This window comes from Bubalus bubalis, chromosome 2, assembly GCF_019923935.1.
Source record: "Bubalus bubalis isolate 160015118507 breed Murrah chromosome 2, NDDB_SH_1, whole genome shotgun sequence".
Classification (NCBI taxonomy): Eukaryota; Metazoa; Chordata; class Mammalia; order Artiodactyla; family Bovidae; genus Bubalus; species Bubalus bubalis.
The window spans coordinates 142,598,155-142,612,890 of record NC_059158.1 but is presented as its reverse complement, the minus strand read 5'-3'; the positions used below and the strand labels follow the sequence as shown (position 1 = coordinate 142,612,890).

The 14,736-nt window shown below is 45.4% G+C and overlaps 1 long non-coding RNA gene across 1 annotated transcript; it reads right to left on the bottom strand.

Moving 5' to 3' along the window:
• Positions 1–6,624: 6,624 nt before the first annotated feature.
• Positions 6,625–14,441, bottom strand: LOC123331986. Its single transcript, XR_006548790.1, has 3 exons — positions 14,233–14,441; positions 9,211–9,389; positions 6,625–6,756 (listed from the first exon to the last, which is right to left on the bottom strand). It is a non-coding gene; the product is annotated as an uncharacterized LOC123331986 (long non-coding RNA).
• Between the last annotated feature and the right edge of the window lie 295 nt (positions 14,442–14,736).

Genomic DNA, 14,736 nt, shown 5'->3' with positions numbered 1-14,736 from the left:
TGAAAAAGTTGGCTTAAAGCTCAACATTCAGAAAACTAAGATCATGGCATCTGCTCCCATCACTTTATAGCAAATAGATGGGGCAACAGTGGAAACAGTGTCAGACTTTATTTTTTTGGACTCCATATCATTGCAGATGGTGACTGCAGCCATGAAATTAAAAGAGGCTTGCTCCTTGGAAGAAAAGTTATGGCCAACCTGGAAGCATATTAAAAAGCAGAGACATTACTTTGCCAACAAAGTTCTGCCTAGTCAAAGCTATGGTTTTTCCAGTAGTCATGTATGGATGTGAGAGTTGGACTATAAAGAAAGCTGAGCACCAAAGAATTGATGCTTTCAAACTGTGGTGTTGGAGAAGACTCTTGAGAGTTCCTTGGACAGCAAGGAGATCCAACCAGTCAAACCTAAGGGAAATCAGTCCTGAATATTCATTGGAAGGACTGATGCTGAAGCTGAAACTCTAATACTTTGGCCACCTGACGCGAAGAACTGACTCATTTGAAATACACTGATGCTGGGAAAGATTGAAGGAGGGAGGAGAAGGGGATGACAGAAGATGAGATGGTTGGATGGCATCACCAACTCTATGGACATGAATTTGAGTGAACTCCGGGAGTTGGTGATGGACAGGGAGGCCTGGCGTGCTGCCGTCCATGGGGTCACAAAGAGTTGGACACGACTGAGTGACTGAATGGAATGTTTGTATGTTTATAAAATGGCATGACCATGTTGAATGTAGAAATTTGTTAATTAAATTTTCTTTAATTAAAAAAAAGAGAGAGACCCCCCCCCCCAAGAACTCCTGTCCCCTTCTACCACGTGAGGACATAGTGAAAAGACCAGCAGCCATCTATGAACCAGGGATGCGTCGGTCCTCCTCAGACACCAAATCTGCTGGAACCTTGATTTTAGACTTTCCAACCTCCAGGACTATGAGAAACAACTGTCTGTTTTGTATATACCATCAGTCTATTTTGTTACAGCAGCCTGAATAGACTGAGACAAGCCCCCAATCCCGACTGTCTACCCAGACTTACAGGCTGAATGTGGAATGCGTGGACTACACTTGAACACATTTCCCTCAGTTTCACTACTGAACCTCAAGCCGCTGAGTTACTCTCACAAGATGACATGAAGGAGCTGGGTCTTTCTAATCTTGGCTCTTCTCTCCTACCAATTCCAGTGGTAGTCGAATTGGAAGTCTGTTCCACCAGGAGTGGTCAGGAGAAAGATAAGTCCAAAGGAAAATGACTTGTTTTTAGATAATTGGGAAAGAATGTTCTTTAAAAAATAGATGTCCTTTTCTCTTTTGTTTGAATTTGGTAAGGAGACATGAAAACCCAGAGGCGGTCATCAGTCCTTATCCAGCCCTCAAGAATTAAGAGGAATCAGCTAGATGAGGGTGGCTGGTAGAAATAGTGATCAGATGCTCAGTGAAGGTCTCTGGTTTGCTGGAAGGGGTGCCTGCTAGTTCCACCTTGCCCCCGACCCCCTTTACTTTGGTTACCAGGTTAAACAAGTGTTATTGACTCCCACACACTAGGAAACTGAGCTGTGGGGTCTGAATTCTCCATCTGGGAGTGGATTTGAGCTCTTATCCTTTCAATAGGTCTTCCCTCCAATCAGAAAAAGAAAAACAAATATCATATATTAATGCATATATGTGGAATCTAGAAAAATTGCATAGATGAACCTATTTGCAAAGCAGAAATAGAGACACACACACAGAGTAAATGCATGAATACCAAGGGGGAAAGGACAGTGGTGGGATGAATTGGGAGATTGGGGTTTATTGATACTATATGTAAAATAGATAACTAATGAGAACCTACTGTATAGCACAGGGAACTCTACTCAGTGCTCTGTGGTGACCTAAATGTGAAGAAAATCCAAAAAAAGAGGAGATATATGTATACATATAGCTGATTCACTTTGCTGTACAGCAGAGGCTAATACAACATTGTAAAACAACTACACTCCGGTGAAGGAGAGAGCGAGAAACCAATCATCTTGATTTAAAAAGAAAGTTTGTTTTAAAAAGTTATTGAGATGCTTGGGAGCCGTTTGAAATGTCTGGGTATCTGAGGAATGTGCCTTTTCTGGAGAATTCAGCTGTTTTCAATATCTCTAAGAAGGATCGGGTAAGGGGTGGAAGAGGCTCACAAAGGGGTGGAAGGGGTTCACAAAGTTATCACAGATCTTGGAAATTTAAGGTAAATCTCATGCCATCACTTCTTTTCAACTTCCTCCTCAAACATTTTTACCAGGGTTGGTAAGAAGCTAAACTGGCTGATTAAGAGTTCCATTTTCATTTCTTTTTTTTTTTTTTTACCCTATCTTTTCAGGCAGGTTTGTTAATGAGCAGGGGTTGACTAAAAGGCAGGCAGGATGTGGGAAGAAAAAAGGAGGAGCCCTGATAATCCACAAACTAGATAATTGGGCTGTGATTAATCAAGGGCAATATTTCAGCACTGCTTCTTTTAGGGGACATGCAGAGCTCACAGAGGGAAGAGTTGGCATCTAAAAGCCTTGTAGCCTTAATGAAAAAGAAATCTGGTCACCGGGGTGTTATGGAGTATGTGATATTATAAGTACTAAATTAAGGAAGACCTCGCAAGATTATTTACTCTGAGGAAGTATTAAGGGTAGAACATTTGTTCATTTAAGATCAAAACAACAACAAAATCCTATCAGTTTTGTAGACATTTCATAGACATTTTTTTTTTTTTCTGGTTTGGATCTCCAGTATCATCCATTCTTCTCTTCCCTTTCTTCATGACAACCCCAGTTTCCTGTGGGGAATCACACTCCCCTTCTCAGCTATGATTCCTCCCCCAGTGCTATATAGGGAGCATGTGATCAGCTCTAAAACATCAGTGCATAACAATTCTCCTGGCCTCGACTGGCTCCCAGTTGGCAACGTCACCCTAGCCTGCCCATAAGAGCCAACCAGACTCAGTTTTGGGTACTGCCAGCCACTCTAGGGGGTCATGAGAAGAGAACTTCATATGGGTAAGAGTCTGATGAGGAAACAAAGCTGAGAAATGGAGAGAAAACAAATGGCCTGGCTGCATTGCTTGAGGCACTAGAACAAGCCTCCCTAGAAACCAGCCCTACTGCTAGACTTTTTCAGTTAAATAGAGCCAATAAAATACCTTGATTATTTGAGACAGTTTGGATTGGATTTTGTTATTTGAGACCGAAAATATCCTATGTGAAACAACCAACAAGAGAAGACCAAACAGGACACAAAGTCAGCACCATTGATGGGAGAGGACGAAAGAGAGAGAGACATCCAGTCAAAACTCAGAAGAGCCTTCCGGGTCCACACCTGAGGGACGGAGCAGTTGATGCAACTGCAAGTCTTAGGCCCTGCACTGGTCTCCCATAGAGCCTAAAGTCATAGAATAAGTCCAGGTGAACTCTGGATCAAGTGTAGCAGGTGTGATCCACTGGCCACAGACTGTGTCCCTAAACTGATCATTAGTCAGAACTCACCCCTGGTGGGTGGGGGTGAAAACCTATGTGCACCCCCAGGAAGGTGCCCTGAGTGCAAGACAGGGGCATTCCTTGTTCTGACAAGTCACCAACAAGGCCAAGTTTTGGCTCCTTCCTGGGAAAACAAGAGAACTCTCCTTGTGGACTGTGAGTGAGCCTTTGTGCCAACCGTCCTTGCCTGAGGTGGGCCGTGGGGTTTTCAGAGGGAAATGACAATACGACTTGTGTCGTAAAAGTCTGCTCCTGGCTTGTAAGTCGGAGAAGGCAATGGCACCCCACTCCAGTGTTCTTGCCTGGAAAATCCCATGGGTGGAGGAGCCTGGTAGGCTGCAGTCCATGAGGTTGCGAAGAGTCGGACATGACTGAGCAACTTCACTTTCATTTTTCATTTTCATGCATTGGAAAAGGAAATGGCAACCCACTCCAGTGTTCTTGCCTGGAGAATCCCAGGGATGGGGGAGCCTGGTGGGCTGCCGTCTGTGGGGTCACACAGAGTCGAAGACGACTGAAGCGACTTAGCAGCAGCAGCTTGTAAGTGGACTGCAGCAGATTGTCGCTTCTTTTCCTCCAGCACAGGACCTAACAATTGGGAGGTGCTGGCTAAGTGTTTAGTGAATGAATGAATGAACGAGCTCCTCGGAACTGTAGCCACAGCAACTGCCTGCCCCCATCTCTCACTGTGGAGGGTCCTTAAGGAAAGGGCACACAGGGCGGAGGAGTGGGAGCAAACTTCCCTGGGGAACTGCAGCTGATGAGCTGTGACCTTGGACAAACGACCAGAATGTCAGCTCAGTGCTCTTCACCAGAACCTGGAGTCCTAACATCTACCTCACCAGGCTGCTGTGAGGCTTAAATATGGTGCTCAATAAACGCCAGTTCTCTTCCTCCACCCCTGCCCCATGCATTCCCAGCATTGGCCAAAGAGGCATGGTGTTTAGGCTGGGGTGTATCTGCCCAAAAGTGCACTGACCCTCCTTTTTGTCTTTCAGGAATTTCTCTGCCATAGAAGAAGGCCCTGCCACTGGGGCATCCCCTACTCTTGGGAACGTTTGCAGTTTCCTATTGCTGCTGAAACAAATGGCCACACGTTTAGTGGCTTAAAACAAAATGAATTTTTACTCTTACAGTACTTACCAGAGGCCAGGAGTGGGAAATAAATTTTATTGGGTTGAAATCAAGGTGTTAGTAGGGCTGGGCCCTCCTGGAGGCTCTAGAGGAGAATCTACTTCTTTACCCTTTTGGTTTCCAGTGGCTGCCTTACTCCTTAGCCTGTAGCCCTTCCTCCATTTTTTTGGCCATTATCATGTGGCATGTGGTATTTTAGTTCCCTGACCAGGGATTGAACCTGCACTCCCTGCAGTGGGACTGTGCAGTCTTAACTACTAGACGGGAGGGGAAGTCCCCTTCCTCCATTTTCAAGAAGCGTCACTCCAATCTCTGTTTCAGGCCTCGTATCACCCTCTCATCTTCTGTAGTCAAATCTCCCTCTACCTCTCTAAGGACACTTGTGATGACATTCAGGGCCACCCAGATAACTCAGGGTAATCTCCCCATCTCAAGAGCCTCAGTTCAATTGCATCAGCAGAGTCTTTTTCACCAGGTAAGGGGATGTTTTCAGGTTCCAGGGATTAGGACCTAGATATCTTTGGGCGTCACCCTTCTGCCTATCACAGGAAGCAAGTCATGGGGAAGTCTGGTTGACCCAGGCCACTCTTGGGGGCCTGCTTCTCTCTGCCTTGGTGATGGCCACACCACTAGGGGAGAAAAAAGGCACTTCTTAAAGGGCTCCATAGCTGCCCTGTGAGTTGTGTTTTCTTTGCTGGTGAATTCATTCTGCTGACCATGGTCATATGTCAAAGGCAGTGGGCAATAAATGTCCTGGCCACATTCATCTTACTCCTCCCCACCCCTGGATGCCGGTCCATGAGTGCCACCCCTGCCGGCCCTGTGGCTCTCCCACACCCTCTTGACGTCTCTGAGGATACCCAGTCATTGGCCTGGCTCCACTTCAGGTTACCAGCCCATCCTGAGCGGCAGGGCTGAGCTCTCTCCAAGGCTTGGAAAACACTGTTCTACTGGTTGGATGAGACTGGTGGTCTTTTGAGCCTGTGGTATGTGTTCAAACTCCAGGAAAGTCTTTCTGACACAGGCCTGGGCTGGGCTTCCCAGAGCATGTCACTGGGCATTCATGTCAGTGAAAACACAGGGCCCTGCTTAGTGGGGCTTTGTTCTGCCAAGTCCTTCAGGCCACACAGCTCTGCCCCACCTCCCCTCTTCATTGGGCTGGGATGTTCTGACATTCAGCAGGAGCAGTACAGCTGGTACACAGGTGGTCGGAGAAATGGCTTCAGAGAGCCATCCTTTCTAGAAGGATGGGGAAAAAGAAAGGGAGAGAAAATTCTCCTCAAATTCTGCAGGAGGGAGATGGTTCTTGTCAGGACCAGGATTAAATTGAGATGTTGCTCTGGCTGTTATTTCTGAGAGACTATATGGGTTGAGATATTAATTTTTAATAGCAAGAAGGATGTACATGTTATAACCACCTCTAAAAAAATAGAGCTAGGTAAGAACAATCCTAGGTGCTGGGAAATCACATTTTATATGTATTTCTCATGGATGAATACAATGTATTCATCCAATGTTTTTATTCAATGTTCTCATCTGGAAAGAAATGAACACATTTTACTAATTCAGACTAATTGGGTGGGAGGCCTAAATGAGATGTCTGAGTTACTATTTTTAAAAAGAAATGCAGTTCTATTATTTTCAAGGGCTTTGAGCAATGAAGCTAACAAGATGTTACCTAGGAGACATATTTACGGATTCATTCTTGAGTTATAAAAGCCTCTAATTTAGAATTCAGCTACTGGGAGGGCAACAACGGTGAGTTGAAGATATGTTCTTATGGCAAGTGGGATGTATTGGGTGTTTTGACTCAGAGAAAACATTAACTCCTTTTGTGTTAATCGTCCTGGAAATCAGTGATGCAGATGTAGGCACCAGCGACCAGGCACACACACCTCATACTCCAATTCTAATTCACAAAGCATTCCATGACATCTTAGAGCAGGAAAGATCTCTGTAGTCATCTGGTCAACCACCATCTCTTGATCCATGAAGAGTTTGAGGACCAGAATGGTGAGGTGATTTATCCAGCAGGAGAACCAGGACTGGGATGTGAATTTCCTGCTCCCAAGTCCATTTTCTTTCCTCTTTTACTGTTCCCTCTTAGACTTCTATGGCCATTTTAGAGATGGGCTGATAGAGAAGAAAAAAGGAGGTACAGATTTTGAGAAAACCATGAATCATCTGAGTGTGATTTCTAACTGGATTGGGAGCATGTTACTGTTTATGCTTGCTCTTTGCTGGGAAGCAGACCCTGGACTGTGGAGTGAATACAGCAGTAACAGCAGCAGATGCCATTTCTCCAGTTGCTTGCTCTGTGCCAGGCATTTTACTAAGCACTTTACATGTATTAACTCATTTGATCCTTAAAATAGTCCCATGAAGTACATACTGTTATTCATCCTATTACACCTGTGAAGAAACTGAGGCAAGGAGAGATTAAACAACTCACCTAAGACCATTAGTGACTGAGCCAGGACTCACATTTAACCCATCTCAGAAAACTAAAAATAGAATTACCATATGAACCAGCAATCACACTCCTGGGCATATAGCCAGACAAAACTATAATTCAAAAATACATGCATCCTTATTTCACAGCAGCACTATTCACAATAGCCAGGACGTGGTAACAACTTAAGTGTCCATCAACAGAGGAATGGATAAAGAAGATATGATACATATATACAATGGAATACTACTCAGCCATAAAAAAGAATGATATAATGCCATTTGCAGCAACATGGATGGACCTCGAGAGTATCATACTAAGTGAAGCAAGTCAGAAAGAGAAAGACAAATACCATCTGATATTACTTATATGTAGTATCTAAAATATGCCACAAAGTCATGGGTTTATCTATGAAACAAACAGAATCACGGACATCGAGAATAGACTTGTGGTTGTCAAGGGGAGGGGAGTGGGAGATGGATGGATCGGGGTTAGCAGATGCAAACTGGTATATACAGAATGGATGAACAATAAGGTCTACTGTATAATACAGGGAACTACATTCAATATCCTGTGATAAACCATAATGGAAAAGAATATGGAAAAGAATGTATGTATATGTTTATGTAACTGAGTCATTTTGCTGTATAGCAGTAATTAACACAACATTGTAAATCAACTATATTTCAATAAAAAAAATCCAACTCATCTAACTGCATAGCTGTCCCCCACCTGGTACCACTCTGCTCTAACCACTGTGCTCTCTCCAGAGCCTCCCAGTAGGTGGCACAAAATATTGGTCCTTCACCCATTGCAGGTCCAGGAACGGCCTGGAGTGGCAGGAGCCACCTGATTGCTTGCAAGCAATCTTATCTGCTTTCTCTGGATTATTATCATGTTATCGTTATGGTGCGTGATTGTTTCTATATGCCTGTTTGTGAGAAACGTTGGGAGACGCTGCTCTATTGTGTACCAGAGTTTCAGTCAGTGATTCGATTCATTTCTATATCATTCATGCTGTCTGGTTAGCGCAGGTTAAAATCAAGCCACAGGTTCAGCCCCAAAGGCTGGCAGTTTAGTTCCCCACTTGCTCCTCAGGGAGCTGTCTCACAAGAATGAGGGAGGGAGGGCCAGAGTGTGTCTGGATCTGTGTAAACCATCACCTCCCAGAAAGGCTATGGAGCACCTGCCCTCCGGGTACAGATCAGCCTCATCTGTGCGTACGAAGGGCAGGAACTTCCAATCCATGGAGGACAAAGTATAAAGTCAGCGTCACAGAGCACCTTTTATTTCTCTCTTTGTTGGGTGTTATTTCCATTAAAAAAAAAACAAAACTTCTCTATCTGTCATGCAGGGTCATCTGCATTTTGTACTGGTGTTACAATGATATATTCTTTGAAGGAGAACTACTTGTTCTGGAGATGTCAAGGTTAGAGGAGTCAGCAATTATGAGCTTATGAGATAATGACATGTGTGTTTAGTGTGATGGTAAATTATACTGTAGGAAAAAACTTTAAGATTTGGAGTAAACTCTTTTCCCATATAAACTTACTGCCTCAGGAAAACTGTGGTTAAAATGATAAATTACCAGGAAACTTCAAATTGCCCCTAGAGAGCCAAAATAGAAGTACAAGAAGAATCATTGTTGAAATCATCCCAAATTAGAAGTAACGATTATTCAATTAAAAATAAGTGAGTTATGCTTTTTGTTTATATGGTATCTTCTAGCAGTTGTTGGCCATAAGGCTCAAAGGGAAATCTAATAATCCTAAACTTCAGTTTCCTCATCTCTATGATGGGTATGCTACCCTACCCAGCAACTAACCAACTTGCTACAAATCTCCGAAGAAGCAGCATCCTCTCCTCTTTTGAATGAGTCTATTTTAGTGGTCTTCATGGTCAGACCATTCTAATGTCTACCCTATTTCTTTGCGTCATGACATAAACCCACAACTTCTTGCCTTGTCCTAGGAAAATGACAGACACAGTTAACTCTTCACATTCTTAGAGAGTATGTCTTAGGTCAGCCTCTAACCTCCCTTAACCCCCGACCCTATCTAACAAGACAGCTAAGGCTTACTTCCCATGGCTTCTATTTGGGGAGAGAGTTATCTCCATGCCCTCTTCAAACCCACCTCACAGTGGAGTTCCAGGGTCCACACCCAGATATAACGCGGTGGTGGACAGGGTGGCCTCCATGGGTTCTACTTGTCTCCGTGATTCACTGTTCCGTCTGCAGATGGCCAGTGCCAAGTAACGTGGGAGAATAAACTTGTGGCTGCTTCACTTCACAAACACCGAGGAGGTACGAGGTCTGCAGGAAGAAGTAGAAGAGGCACCCTTCTGAAAGGGCAGGACTGGTCCGGGTACCACTGCATGCTAGCCTGGGATCTTGGGCACCTCAGGCATGCCTTTGGAACCTCTCTGTATCCTTATCTGTGTAAGGGAAAATAGCACCTACCTCACACAGCCTCACAGGGTGTTGTTAACATCAGAGATGTGGATGTCATTGAAAAGCTCACGGTTCCCTCAGCTCAGCCCAGAAAGGTTAAACTGGTACTCTTTGGCCAGAGCCACTCAGCCAGAGCCCAGTGCTGAGTGTAGTTGGGGGAGAAGATGGAATTAAATCTAGTATAGAGTGATCCAATTATTGGGCTATGCTTTATTGAGTTAAAGATTACTAACTTTTTTTTTTTTTTTGGCCACACTGCTTGCTATTCCCAGACTAGGGATTGAACCCAGAACCCCAGTGGGGTAGTGTGGAGGCCTAACCCCTGGACTACCAGGGAATTCCTGCTGACAGCTTTATAATTGTGTGATATCTTCCCTTCATTTCATGTGGTCATAGCCTCAACGTGTGTAACAAGTCTTCCACAGAGAAGGAAAAGCAGTCACCTAGAGGGTTATTCTAATTCCCTCAGCATAAGACCAGAAAGTAATTCCTTTGTGTTCTGTTCAGTTCAGTTGCTCAGTCGTGTCCGACTCTTTGCGACCCCATGAATCGCAGCACACCAGGCCTCCCTGTCCATCACCAACTCCCGGAGTTCACTGAGACTCACGTCCATTGAGTCAGTGATGCTATCCAGCCATCTCATCCTCTGTCATCCCCTTCTCCTCCTGCCTCTAATCCCTCCCAGCATCAGAGTCTTTTCCAATGAGTCAACTCTTCACATGAGGTGGCCAAAGTACTGGAGTTTCAGCTTTAGCATCATTCCTTCCAAAGAAATCCCAGAGCTGATCTCCTTCAGAATGGACTGGTTGGATCTCCTTGCAGTCCAAGGGACTCTCAAGAGTCTTCTCCAACACCACAGTTCAAAAGCATCAATTCTTCCAGTCAATAGAAGATCCTCATCCAAATACAAATATTTACCTTGGGAAGGGTAAGCTATTGACAGCTGCTTCTGCATTGTCACAGGTAAATTGGTTAATTTCCTAGCAGACAGCCCTGGAGAGATGGGAAGTGTTGTCTCGGAGAGGGGATGTGTATGTTTTCCTTCTTTCATGGCAGGGTGCTGAGCAACAGGGAGTTTGCAGTGGCAGAAAGGGCACTGAACTTCAGTCTTGGGTCTGCCATTTGTACAATGTGTGACTTTGGGCACCTCACTTACCCTAAGCCTTCACTTTCTCTTCTGAAAATAGTATGGATGCACATATACCCAACAAGGCAGCTCTGAGAATGGAGAAGTGGGATGTGGATGTGTGTGCTTCATAAGCCAGGAAGGGAAACGCAAATGCTGGTTGTTGGCATGACTACAATCTCCATCTGGTTTGGATACGGGGTCAGCATGGAGAGAAGTACAAATCATAAGCCAGTTACTTTGCTAGGGACCCTGGGCGTGTCAGGCATGGTGTGTGTGTGTGGAGGAGGGGACGGGCTCTGTGAAAGGCATCAGCCACCCGGCACAACGTAACTGTAACGGCTTCCATTATGGAGCCCCTACTGGGTGCCAGGCACTGTGCTCACCACCTGCTTACATTACTTTGAGCCCTCATAACAACCCTGATGTTATTGTGTTTTGGATGAAGCGACTAGCTTAGAGAGGGAAAGTAGTGGTCCAAGGTCTCACAGCTAATGAAGGCTGAAGCTAAGACTCAAACTGAGGCTGGGTGAACTCCAAGGCTCATGCCCTTAGCACTCCCTCCTCCTATGTCTCTCTCTCTTTATTTTTAGATCTTGTGCTTCTCAAACCTTCCTCAGGGCAGCCTGGGTTTATACAGGATACAGGGATCCTGTATCTGCCGATCCCAGCACTGTTCCAACTCTGTCAACAGAGGCAGCAACATGGCCCTGAAATCAAACGGGTTCCCTGGATATTCACTGGGCGGGCGGGAGCTCCCAAGTGAGAAGTAACCATCCGTGCTTGATGTTACCCTAAAGCGCCTGTTCCTCATTTGGGGCATTAGTGGTTGTAACAGAAGTAGTAATATTTCAACAACACTGGTGATTAGTTACAGAAGGAGCCAAGTGGCAGCTCATCTCCATGTAAAAAGTGCTGCGGGCCTGTGAGGCCCCCTGGCCTGTGCTGGCCCATGTCAACAGGGTGCATATTCCCTGCCTGGTGCCCAGCTGGCAGTGCAGAGCCTGGTGACACAAACCTCTTCTAACTCACCGAGTTCCTAATGAGCCTTCAAGATAGAAGAAAAATGGAAGAAAAGCAACAGGAAAACAGCAACAAGCAAACCAGTGGGGGTGTAGAATTCCAGCCTCCCTCCATGAGGGGAGTAACCCTTTGTGCATGCAGGGACTGTTCCCAGCTCAGTATCTCCCCACAGAGAAGAGTGTGGCAATGGAACCGGAAGGAGACAAACAAGCCTGAAAGTCCAAACACCTATTTTTAAATTCTGGGGTCTTAGTCCAGCCTTAATTGGATGTCACTTGCTTGCTAACTCAGGCTCTGGGCTGGGCGTGTGTGACTTGGGAAGAGGAATGGGGGGCGATCTGTTTCCATCACATAATCCTTCACCCACAGGAAATGGAGGGACTGCTGGCTTCCTCCTGAGGCCTCTTGGACCAGAAGGCTGACTTTGGAGGTGTGCACTTTCACACCCTAGGCGTCTACCATCAGGGAACCGTGGGGCAGACGGGAAGGATAACATCCCGCCATCAGCTGGGCTTGCCTCCGGCTCTGTGGGAGGGGTGGGGACCAGCCCAGGCAGAGGCCTGGCCAGGACACGGAGGGGTGTTACTGTGTGGCAGAGCCAGGAACAAATGTGGGTGAAGTGGACGTGGTTTAATTTAGCAAAGGAAGTGTCATAACTGTCTCTTTAGTAACCACAAGGTACAAACTCTGGGAAAAATGACTGCACGTCTTATTTAAAGATATATATATATATATGCACACATACACACACACACACACCCATGAGTATGAATAATGCAAACAAGATTCTTTTTTTGCTTCATGCTAAGATTTTTGACCTACAAATCACTGTTCACGTTAAAGTTTCTTTTGAAGGCACCCAGTTAATCTCAAGATTAAAACAATAGTCTGCCTTTATTTTCCCAATTTTGAAGCTCCCTATCTCTTCTCTTAAACCTTGATCATGCCTGGGCTACAGTTTCTGTACATTTCTGCCTGTGGAGAAAGATCTCAGATCAATCAAGTGACTTTATTGATCTAATAGACACTACCAGGTCTGCTACCTGTCAATGCAGAAGTATGCCTGTATTATAACAAGGTGGTCCCTGTGCTCCTAGTGAAAAGATAAAACAAAGTGCCCGAAGTCAATGCTGAGAGGGCCAGAAGTCTGGGAAGATCTGAGCTCCTTCTCTCAACCAGGGTGCTTTCTCTATGTCGTTCTTAGAGACTACCTACATTTAACGTCTTTTCTGTTCTTGTGTATATTATTAATGCCAATTGCTAATATTATTGAGTGTTTTCCTGAGCTAGGCACTGTGATAAATTGATTACATTTCCCCTACATGTCTTCCTGTTAAGCTGGTATTCTTCTCCCATTTTTCAGATGAGGAAATAGGGCCTCAGAGGCACTGACTGCCTCAGAGGCCCACAGCTCATGATTGGTGAGGCCTGCGCTTGAGCCTCCACAGCTTGTCTTCAAATCCTATGCACTTTTTACTGCATAAATAACTGTCTTCAGCAACCTGTAAAACAGGTGTGGTCATGGAACTCAGCTCAATGTTATGTGGTAGGCTGGATGGGAGGGGAGTTTGGGGGAGAATGGATACATGTATATGCAAGGCTGAGTGCCTTCAAGCTCACCTGAAACTATCACAACATTGTTAATTGGCTATATCTCAATATAAAATAAAAAGTTAAAAAAAAAAACAAAACAGATGTCATTCATCCTGTTGCCAATAGAGAAATTAAGGCTGATGGAATGCAAGCGATTTGCCTCTTTCCCAAAGTTTTGCCACTGGGAAATAGCAAAGCTGGAACTTGAGTGTTTTGACTCCAAATTCAGTGCTCTTCCTCTGACCCTTGCAGCAGCCCTGGGTTGCTGGCAAATTCAGAAAGGATAGAAAGCTGAGTTCCTGGTTCCTCCAGGGTCCCTTGCCTCGGCCTGTCACTACCTAAAAGCCCTGGATTCAGGTGCTTAGGTCTCTTAGGCCTTGGGCTGAGCAAGCTAAGTCATGTGACCCTCCAAGTCCTCTTTCAGCAAAACCACTTTCCAGTGCAATGTAACCACAAGTGTCCTCACCTGGGTTTGGCTACATTATTTCTCAGGGTCCCTCTTGGGTTTTCTTTCCATTAAGATCCCCCTTCAAAGTCCCACTCCTACAGGAGGCCTTCCTTCTGTCTTTGGCTCAGGTTACTCTACTTATGGGCTTCCCTGCTGTCTCAGTGGTAAAGACTTTGCCTGCAATGCAGGAGATGCAGGTTCCCTGGGTTGGGAAGATCCTCTGGAGAAGGGACCAGCAACCCACTCCAGTATTCTTGCCTGGAAAATCCCGACAGAGGAGCCTGGTGGGCTACAGTCCATAGCAAAGAGCTGGACACAGCTGAAGTGACTGAGCACGTGCTCTACTTAAAACCTTCTTGTCTTTTGAGTTGACTGTTTTCTCCTTCACTTTTCTGCCCTGGGTCCATGAGAGTCTATGGTAGATTCCAGATGTGGCTTCTCTAGAATATGAAAACTCCCAGCACCCCTGGGAGGCACCCCCCCCATCTATGAGGAAGTTGATCACCCAACAGTACCTTCCCCTGTACACGCTCCAGGCCCAGACCCTACTCCTGTTGCTCCCACTTTGGGTTCAGCATCCTGGAAAAGGTTCAGGGTGGTGATGGAGTTAATGCAATCCAATCGGAACCTGAGAGAAAGAGCTTGGCACTAGTATAAACCTCCCCACTGCCAGGGCGGCCCTGTTATCCATCATCTTCTGCTCCCTCTTCCCAATAAAATGACCCATTTAAACCAGATTTTTCTTATTAACAAGCTTCCTACTAAATGGCTTCAGCTGTGCTTGTTGATTTATAGGGCTTAGGAAGCCCTGCTCAGCTGTGTCCCTCCCTGTTGGTCAAGGGCCTGAATCGTCTTGTCCTGGTGACACTGGGGGAGGGCAGAAGCCATCTTCCAAGTGGCAACTCCAGAAAGGGCTTCTTCTTTCCTTCTTAATATTTTAATTTTGGAAATGTTTGAACACACGAGATTAGAGAAAATCTAATAGTATAGTGGAAACCCTTGAACCATCAGCTTGCTAA